Here is a 10246-nt window from a genome sequence, read left to right on the forward strand (position 1 = left end):
ACTGGAGCTGAGTCTTGGTGATAGGCTCCTGAGAGGTAGGAGGTATTCCAGGTGACTGGAGGACCCCCAGATGAATAAACTTGGACTAGCATGGGTTGTTTGGGAAGGTAAAACTGGAGAGTTGGTGCAAAATTGTGGAGGACTATGATTCAACCAAGGGATTGAATTGTGTCCAGTTAGGAGTGTGCCCTGGATAAGCCAGGAGCACTAGAAAGCTCCACTCGGTGGTGGCCCGGCTACTTTGTGAGAGAGTCACACCAGCCCTTTTCCTTTGCTGTATATAACATCTATGATAAGCTAGTCAGTCATGTAGACTTTTCCCATGCTGTTTGTATGGCTCAAGTGACATGCTGTAGGTTTGAGGCTAGACACAGCCTCACTCTTGCCCACCAATCTGGCCAAACTGCCTTCTGCAGGCAGGCTGATCCCCTTATGGGGGCCTCACCTCCCTTGCTGTTCCACTTCTCACCTTGACCCCTTCTGCTCTTGTGGCCTGGAGCGCCAGTCCCAGGGTCCTCATGCCCCACTCTGCAAACATTAAGTCAGCTTTCAATATTTGTGAAGGTTTCCTGTATGAAAACTTCTTATTTCCTCATGTCTGTAGTATGGAGTACTCCTCTCCGCTCCCACTACTGTTGAGGAATTTCATGGCTGTTTATTTTATTTCTTATTTCTGTTTTAGGAGTAAAACTTCTTCAGACTATAAACTTCTTGGTTTATAGGATCAGCAATTTACTCATCTTTGAACTTTTAGAGCCTGGTTCATAAAGTGTAAAAATGGAATGCGTTTTAAAGTCCTGCAAGAGGACAAGGCATGCCGAAGGAATAAATGTCTAATAGTAGAATTCCAAGCATCAGACACCTAAGTGAAGAAACTAAGCCCAGCCAGGTAACCTCGCCTGCATAACTTGAAATCACCAAATGGGAAACCACTTATGTTCTAACCTACGTGTAGCTTCAGCTATTTTGTGTTATAACCCTAAGTGAGGTTGCTGTGCTTTTAAAAATTACTATTTTAACTTTCGGCAGACAGTGGTTCATTGACATATTGTTTGAATTGTAAATTAAAATGTCAATGCTTAGAGAACATGCAGTTATTAGGGATTTGTTCAGTCTTTTCTGTTAATGAGGTTGGGTGGTTATGGTAGTATGGTAAGCAGAAAACCACAGAATTGAAAGTGGGGTGGTAGTCCTGACGTCAGGTGGCCTAGGCAGTTCCCATGGTGCTTAAGGTGAGACTGGCCAACTGACAGTTCAGGTTTCTCTCAGAAACCTGTCCTCCCCTTTAGCTCTTCTTTAGACACCTTGTAAGTACTCTTCTTGACAAAGATAAAAGCAGAGTTGGAGAAAAGTTTAGACAAGTCTTAGGATTTCAGTGTTTTTCACCTTTTTGCTGTAGCATGGAACACTAGTTCATTATCCAACAAAAATAAAGAATGATATTTATCTTACAGGGTTTATCAGTGCTGCTGTGTGGCCTTGGCAAACATGAGGCAGCCATGGGCTGCATTTGTTTGTAGTTCAATGATAGAAGAGTGAGAGACATTTATTACCCATCATAATTCCTCTAAACCTTTTGTATTTATTTCATAAGAGGAAGATGTATGTAACTTGAGACTTACTGTCCTCCAAGCAGATGTGAGTTCATTCGTGGCAGTAATCATTGAGCACTGCTCTGTGCCCAGCACTGTTCTAGACTCCCAAGAACAAGGCTGCAGACCTCGGGGATGTCATGTCGTGCTCTATTGCTCTGGCTCCTCACCATGGCCGGCCCTCCACACACACATCCAGTTTGCTTCCTGCTTCCTGGATGGCCCTTCAGTCTGCTCCTTCCCATTCCCAGCTGATGCCACAGTCCAGGCCTTCTGTTGTCTCTGAACTGTGCTATTACAGTGACAGCAATATTCTCTACACTTTGTTTCTTCCCTCTCCAAATGAGTACCTCCATTTCAAAACCCAGATGATGGACTCAGAACATTCTGGTCGCCTTATTTGTTCAGAAGACATCAATAACCTCCTCTGTTCACAGAACAACATCCTGGCTGCTTTACACATAATTATTTCCAGATTTATGTTCTAAAACTATCTCTAGCCATTCCCCAACCTTGAGGCATCTTTCTCCTTCTCTGTGAGTGTCCAGGCTGTGCTGTACCCAGGCACATGCAGCCAGCTCATGCTTTAGGGCCCAGCTCAAGTTACCTCCTAGAAGCCTCCCTTGGTTTCTTTAAGTCAGAGCATTAGCGCTCTCCTCTACATTCCTGTAGCACATTATGTACATGTGTTCTGTGGCATTTTTCTATTTACTGTGATTTGCAGTTGTTTGCTTATTTCCCATACTTAGTTGTAAACTTTGTGAGGGGAGGGAATGGGTTTTGATTTTTGTGTCCCATCAATGCCCGTAATGACGCTTGACCTGTAACAGGTGCTCAGTTGTATTCTATGCTTTATATGTGTTTCTAATTTCTTGCTGTTTGGCTTAGTTTTCATAAATTACGGTTATCTGTGCTCGAAAGAGAAACCAGACTCTCATCATCCAAACTTAAAAAGTCAGGTAAAGCAGGTCAGAGGTGGTTTGTACGTGACAAGCAGGTCAGCAGCAGAGTAGGGAGATTTCTTGAGACTATTTCTCCAGCATCATTTGTGATCAGCTGTATAATCTTGAAGTTTCTTAATCTTTCTGAACCTTTTCCCTTGGTTGTAGTGAAATGAAAATATCTGCCTACTAGGATTGTTATAAAGACTAAATAAGGTATTTGAAATGAAGCACTCAATGCAATGCTGCCCCATAACAGTTTTCCGGCAAATGCTCATGTGTACACATTGCCTGTTCCGCCCGCAGCCTCTGCTGCTTCAGTAGACTGGTTTTGTCTCATGTCACCTTACCGGTTCCACGCTGCAACTGACAGGAACAGAGCCGGGCAACCTGTTCAAATGCTGGCCAGTGACCTGAGACACGTCCAAGCGTGAAGGGCTTCTCCTAGATAGTGGATCGTTATTTCCTGCTGTAGATTATGCTAGGCGATTCTAAAAGAATGAGTTATGTAGGGACATGGGAAGTTAAGGTAAAATAAAGTTGGATTCTGAGAGGCTGTGTTGGCCCTGTGCGAGGCTGCAGTTACGAGCAGCCAGGAGAAGGTGGATACACAGAAAGGAGCAGGAATACTGTACTGGGGCAGCAGTCAGGGAGGGATGCTGGGAATGAGATGTCAGCTCAGTTCTGAGTAGCTCTTCATAGCTTTCTGGAAAGTATGAGTGACCCTCTGCATGTTGCCACACAAGACAAGAGGTGTGCCACACAAGTCGTGTGGTATGTGGCTTAATGGCTGTTAGGTCCTATCCTCTAGCTGGTCAGGCAGGTTCACACAGTACCTGCACAATTGATGCCTGGTGTGGTTCTCCAGACAGGGAGTTACTGAGGAATTGTCTGCAACGTGATCCCTAGGTCCACTTGCTCCCAGCACTCTAGGTCCTTTCTGCACTGGAGAGGCATGACAGGGGTAGTCTGTTCTCCCTGGGAGGCTCAAATGTCACCTGTGGCACAAGGGTACAAGTCACTGGGCTGGTAGATCACACTCATGACTCCTGTGTCGGATAGGAGCTTGGCATTAGGAGCCAGAAGAACTGAACCAGAGCAGGAGTCCACAGACTATGCCATTTACAACTGAAGTTAAATGCTACCTGTGTTGAAAATTTGAACAAAAGGGGGAAATCTTAGTTCAGTTTTGCAGTTTAGGCAATGAAACTGTGGTCTAATACAATCCATCCATTCTGGTCTAATAGTTCAGAAATAACGTTAAGATTTACTAAGGGTCCTCTTTGCACAGTAAATCCCTGAATCTCCCATCTCTCCTCTCCCTCCTCCCAACACCCAAGATGAGGCACAGCCCTTCTTTACCAGATAGGTTTCTGACTCAGCCTGGAAAAGAGTTCCTATTTTAATTGGTTCCTTTCTCTTTTCATTCTTCAGCACCAGAAGTCACCCTGTCTCAAATACATTTGCAACCAGATGTCTAGGGACAAAATGATGTGAAGTCAGTTTTAATTTGTTTTATAAGCAATTATCAGTTGTTTTATCTCTGGAGCTTTTTGGTCTCTAGGAAAAATAAAAATAGGGTATATAAATTGGTGGGTGTAGACTGTCGGAGCTTGTGTAGCGTGACTTGGTACAATTATAATTTAAGTTGAAAATACTTATTGATCCCTATCCATCTTTATGCAAGCCTAATTATTTATGCTTTCTGCTTCCTGTCTTCTTACCGCCTGACTCTACAGCTACTGAACTGCTTGTTATCATCTTGGTCATTGGGAAGGAAAGAAGAGGGAAAGGCATAGAAACGCAAGCTAGTTAATTTTATTGCTTCATAACTTGAGCCTATGAAGAAGTTTAGTGGGGGAGGAAGTACTGTTGGCCTCAAGGTTATTTGAGACTTCTCTCTGGTTCATTTCAGTTTGTAGAAAATGAGAATCAGTAAGGACCTGGGGGAAACAGTTGTGTTTAATCCCAAAGTGCAGCTCAGGCTCCAGCAGTGGGAAGTTTGCACACCTGGTTAAAGGTGGAGAAGTTCACTTTGGGGGCACTTCTCTTCATAGCTACTGACTGCCTTTCAACCCTGCAGATACTAATGGTCAGGGATAAACCATACCCCCACACACCTGTGACCCCTGAACCGCCACACTTGACAGCCAGTGCCTCTTCCCATTAGTCTTGTCTATATCTTGAGTCACAAAAGTAATGTTTGGGGCATCCCTGTCAAATTTAGTTTTAAACTAGAAGCACACTGTGCTTCTTGGAAGCAGGACCAGAGTTCTAGTAGAGAGAGAACCACCATTTGCAAGATCTTTTCCTCTTTCAAGATATTTTGTATCAGATTATAGACAGTGAGTTTTCAATCTTCGGAGGTCTTTTGGGAAAGCAGATTTTAACTTTTTAAATGTTTGAAGAAAAGATATTTAATGCCTTTGAAAGCTAATTAGTTCAATTATTTATTGAACATTTGAATGCCTGCTCCATGGTGAATCATCTCATTACTTGAACAGAAGAGAATCATAACATGGTTCTCAGATACTTTGATTCTGCTCTATATTTTAATCTATCTCTGGATAGAGCTATGAAAAAAGTGATATTTATGTTTTAAACTTGTCCAGCTTTTTTCAAGATGTCTCCTGGTATCTCAGTGGTAAGCCTGGATGAGACAGATAAGCTTCCACTGTGAGGGCCTGGCTGAGTATACCTAACATGGTTTAGGGCTATCTCCAATCTCCACATGTCCATGAATCCCAACCTCAAAATGGGAGGCGATGCTAGACTGAAGCAGCACTCAGGCAGGAACAAGCCTCAGCTCCCTTAAGTAAGGGCTACAAGAGAGACCGGATGTTCAGTGGTTAAAAACACCAGACTGGAGTCAAACTTGAGGGATTACTATATGCTACATTTATCACAACTAAGGAACAAACATTGGTATATTGCTATGAACGTCTTTTACTCATATTTCACTGGTTTGTCCCTAATGTCCTTTTTCTGTTCTAAGATCCTATCCAAGATACCACTGTACATACAGTTTCATGTTTCCTCAGCTGCCTCTTATCTGTGACAGTATGTAAGACTGTTTTGGATTACCTTGATTTTGAGGCATACTGATGAGGTATTTTGTTGAACATACCTCCATTTTTAAAAATACTGGCTTTGGGGCGCTTGGGTGGCTTAGTTGGTTAAGCGTCCAACTTTTGCTTAGGTCATGATCTCGCGGTTCGTGGGTTCGAGCCCCGCGTCGGGCTCTGTGCTGACTGCCAGCTCAGAGCCTGGAGCCTGTTTCAGTCTGTGACTCCCTCTCTCTCTGACCCTCCCCTGCTCACGCTGTCTTTCTCTCTCTCTCCTAGAAATAAATAAAACATTAAAAATAATAATAAATAAAACATTAAAAATACTGGCTTTATTGTAGAATTCACATAATATGAAATCCAACCATTTAAAGTATACAATTCAATGGCTTTACATATATCCACTAAGTTGTACAACCATTTTCAAAGTCAGATTTAGAACATTTTCATCACCCTCAAAAATCAGCTCTAGAATGAGCCATTTCTTTAAGGAGCCTAGTTTATTTTATTGGAGAAAGATATTAGAAACCCAGATCCGGGTGCTGAGTGTGCTTGTTGCTATTGGGGTGTGTGTTGCTATTTCTAGGTTCTCTCAGTGTACAAAACTAGGAAATAAGTATATGCCATTTAGCCCACATATATACATGTGTCTGTAATTATTTTGGTATCTGTGTCTAATGCTGAGCATGACTTTGAAGATCACTTTTTTTCCCTATAATTTACTTATTTTTTTCTAATTTACATCCAAGTTAGCACATGGTGCCACAATGATTTCAGGAGTAGATTCCTTAAGCCCCTTACCCATTTAGCCCATCCCCCCCTTCCACAATCCCTCCAGCAACCCTCTGTTTGTTCTCTATATAGAAAGTCTCTTGTGTTTTGTCTCCCTCCCTATTTTTATATTCCTTTTGCTTCCCTTCCCTTAGGTTCATCTGCTTTGTATCTTAAAGTCCTCATATGCGTGAAGTCATATGATATTTGTTGAAGATCACTTTTAAAGAAATGTACTGTGAGATGAGTAAACACCTCAAGCGAGATTTAATGTTTAAACATTATGGCTGCTTAGTGTCACATAGAACCATTTGTTTCAGAGGGGAAACAGTGGTAAAGATTCCTCTACCTAATAATTACTGCCCCACATTTAACCACAAATGCAGTATTTTCCTACCCATCAGAAGACAACTCTCATCATACCATGTGGCTTCTTTTCTCAGGGTCTCTGGTTGTTCATTCTCTTCCAAGCACCACTGGTTACATGAACTGAAGCACATCCATGTGAATACTAAAATTGGTGTTACATAAAATTGCAATAAGAATTTAAAAAATACTTTTGTATATAAAACATTACTAAAGGAACTATTTCTTCAAAGAATATGCATATGGAAAAATTATAAGGATATTCACTAAAATGTTATTAGTGTGTTAACTCAGGATAGTTAGATTAGAGGGGATTTGGTTCCCTACTTTTTGTTTGAATTTTCTAAATTCTTCACATGCTACTTAACACATGCTACTTGCATGTAAGAAAAAAGTTCTCCCCAAAAGTAGATACTCTTATTAGAGAAAGGCCTAATAATGCTTTAATTAGACTGTAACTTTGCTTAGCCATTAACTAAAGAAACCAGGAATAGGACTTTTAAATGAGATTAATGGATTAAAAGTGATTTTCAATCTAAATAGGAGAAAGGACAAGTCATGATAAAAGCAAAACTTTTTTTTTAATGTTTTATTTATTTGAGAGAGAGAGAGAGACAGCATGAGTAGGGGAGGGTCAGAGAGAGAGGGAGACACAGAATCTGATGCAGGCTCCAGGCTCTGAGCTAGCTGTCAGCACAGAGCCTGACGCGGGGCTCGAACCCACGAACTGTGAGATCATGTCCTGAGCCGAAGTCAGATGCTTAACTGACTGAGCCACTCAGGCACACCAAAAGCAAAACTTGCTGATACTTTGCAAGGGAATAAGTTGCAAAGAAAGTCCAAAAAAAAAACAAACAAACGGGGGGGGGCGGTCAGGGGGGTGGAACATTACAGAAAAGCAATTGCCTAACAGGAAACCTCCAGCCTGTGGTTTGGCCTGATGCTCTCATTGAACCGGGTCTTTGAAACTAAGTATGCCTATGGAACCTGGGCATCCTATAAGGTGAAATGAGCTCCCTGTTAAATAATTTGTTTAAATGTAAATCCACAGCTCGAAGCTGTACAACTGGGGGCTTGGATTAGAAAGGGGAGAGCCCTGAATCATCCACCTGTGGGAGATGCTGCTCAGGCCATTTCATAGAAGGTAAAAACAGTGGCTCCTGGAAGTTGCACGTAAAGAGAGGAATTAATATGAGAGGCTAATACATAATGCATAATTTGGAAATGCAATTTTTGTCTTTGGTTACTTTGTTTCTTGATTTTTAATGTTGGATCGCTATCACTAATGTGTGGTTAGTAATTGCCCAGACCAGGGAAGTTTATTTAGGAAAGCACAGACTGGCTTACCATTCAACCAAAACAACCAAAGCCTGGACAAATTCCTTTTCTATTCCAAATGTCAGATTTTGTTGTCAGATAACAGTTAAAAGAAGATTTCATAATTTCTCAAAAGTACTAAAAAATTTCTTAGTCATTTAGATTTTGTATTTATGATGAGATTTTAAGCCAAGATTTAAACGAATATTTAAAAATGTTTTCCTATATCATAAATTTCAACTGAGCAGCCATTAAGAACAAGTACTAAAAACTTGCAGATGAGTAAAAGGGATTGAATAGAACATTTAGCTCATGTCCTACCTGTGTAATTCTTTGCAATAAATTGGTAGAATGAGTGAACCAGTAGTGAAGGGAAGCAGATGTTGAACCAGTTGTAAAGGAGATGAAGCATGGCCTTAGATAAATGGCCTCAGACAAGTTACTTAACCTAATGTAACCTCCTGACCACTCCATAAAGTAGATATTATTACCCCTAGGTTATAGATGAGGAACAGACAGAGTGTAAAGAACTTAGAGGTAAACTATAGGAAGTTCTGTATGAGTTGGTTAAATAAATACATACATTAAAAGGAGACTGAAAGACCATGTTCTGTGACCTTGTCTGTTTTTGAATCTTCAGCCTCTGAGAAATCAAAGATGATTAATGTCAAGTTGTTGTCTAGACTAATAATTAAATCCAGTTCTTCAGTTGCTTCTTGATCACTTGATACTACACATTCTTGATACAGTTTTTTTTTTTTAAGTTTATTTTAAGAGAGCGAGAGTGTGAGGGAGGGGCAGAGAGAGAGGGACAGAGAATCCCAGGCAGGCTCTGCGCTGTCACTGCAGAGTCCAATGGGGGTCCCCAACTTACAAACCCTGATATCGTGACCTGAGCCGAAGTCAGGCCCTTAACCAACTGAGCACCACCCCCCTCCAGGTGTCACAATAAATACAGTCTTAAAAGAATTCCGAGCTTGGTGACTAGGACTGCAGCAGAGAAGAGGATAAACTGTCCTCCATGTGATCTCTACTTTTGCTTAATATGAGCTGGTCTGTCTATACAGACAAAAATGCACTTTCCAAAGTATTTTCTAAAAATATTCTAGAATTTAGGGGATTGTGAGACAAGGATGTTATTCTGTGAAATTTAACTTCTGGTTCCTAAAATCTGTAAAGCCATTTTCTTTGGTCCACAGTGGTATTTTTTTTTTTCTTTGAAAACTAGGAAGATAGGAGATTTGAGGAAAGTTTTTGCTTTTATAGTTTAAGTAGGAATTCTTATACTTGGCAAATTCATATCTTTAAATTTTCGAAAGCTGAGAAACTTTGTTTTCGAAAATGTGTTATGTGTGTTATTAATACCTTGCCCATTGAGCTTCAGAAAGAGTAAGGATTTTACCTGTCTCTTTCCTTTCTCCCTCACAACTCTTCCCTATGCATGCTAAAGAAATGGCACTTATTTTTAAAATTACATATATTTAATAAAAATTGTGCTTTTTGGTCTTAATTTCTTTTTTTATTTTTTTGGCTTTAATTCTATTGGAACATTTCACAATTCTCCTTATAAAGGAAAACTATTTAAGTTGACTTTAATTATATTTCAGTTTATGTAATAACTCATGGCAAATAGATCCTTATATAAGGATTATCTTGGTAAAATGTACTTAATATAAGATAGGAAAAAACTCATTGTCCACCCAGAAGATGTCAAACAAAATAGGGTTCATGCATAATCTAGTATTCATGTAGCTGTTAAAAGAATACAAAGCTCTATGTGCTGATAGGAAAAACATATATAGCTTAGTGATGCTTATGTTGAAAAAATACAATTATGTAAGTGCATAAAAAGAACTGTAAATTGTCTAAATTAGTTACCTTTGGGATAGGTCAGTGGAGGGGGGAAATTGGGGTTTCAGCATTTTAATCTGTATTCTGTATGCTAGAATCTTTAAAGAGAATAAATTTATGTATTATTTCTATTTCTGTATTATTATTTAAGTCCATATTAGGGATTTAATAATTTTTACATTTTGTGTAGATGGGTGGAATATTGCAGATATCTGAAGAGCAGTTTTCTTCCTCTTGAAATCCTTTTCCCATTCTTCTTTCTCAGCACATGGGCTCCACTTCTTCAGTAGCCTAGTCGTAACTTCTGAAGAGACTCCATTGTGATGTTAATATTCAGTCTCTG

This window comes from Hyaena hyaena, unplaced genomic scaffold (genome assembly GCF_003009895.1).
Source record: "Hyaena hyaena isolate Hyena2069 unplaced genomic scaffold, ASM300989v1 scaffold_105, whole genome shotgun sequence".
Classification (NCBI taxonomy): Eukaryota; Metazoa; Chordata; class Mammalia; order Carnivora; family Hyaenidae; genus Hyaena; species Hyaena hyaena.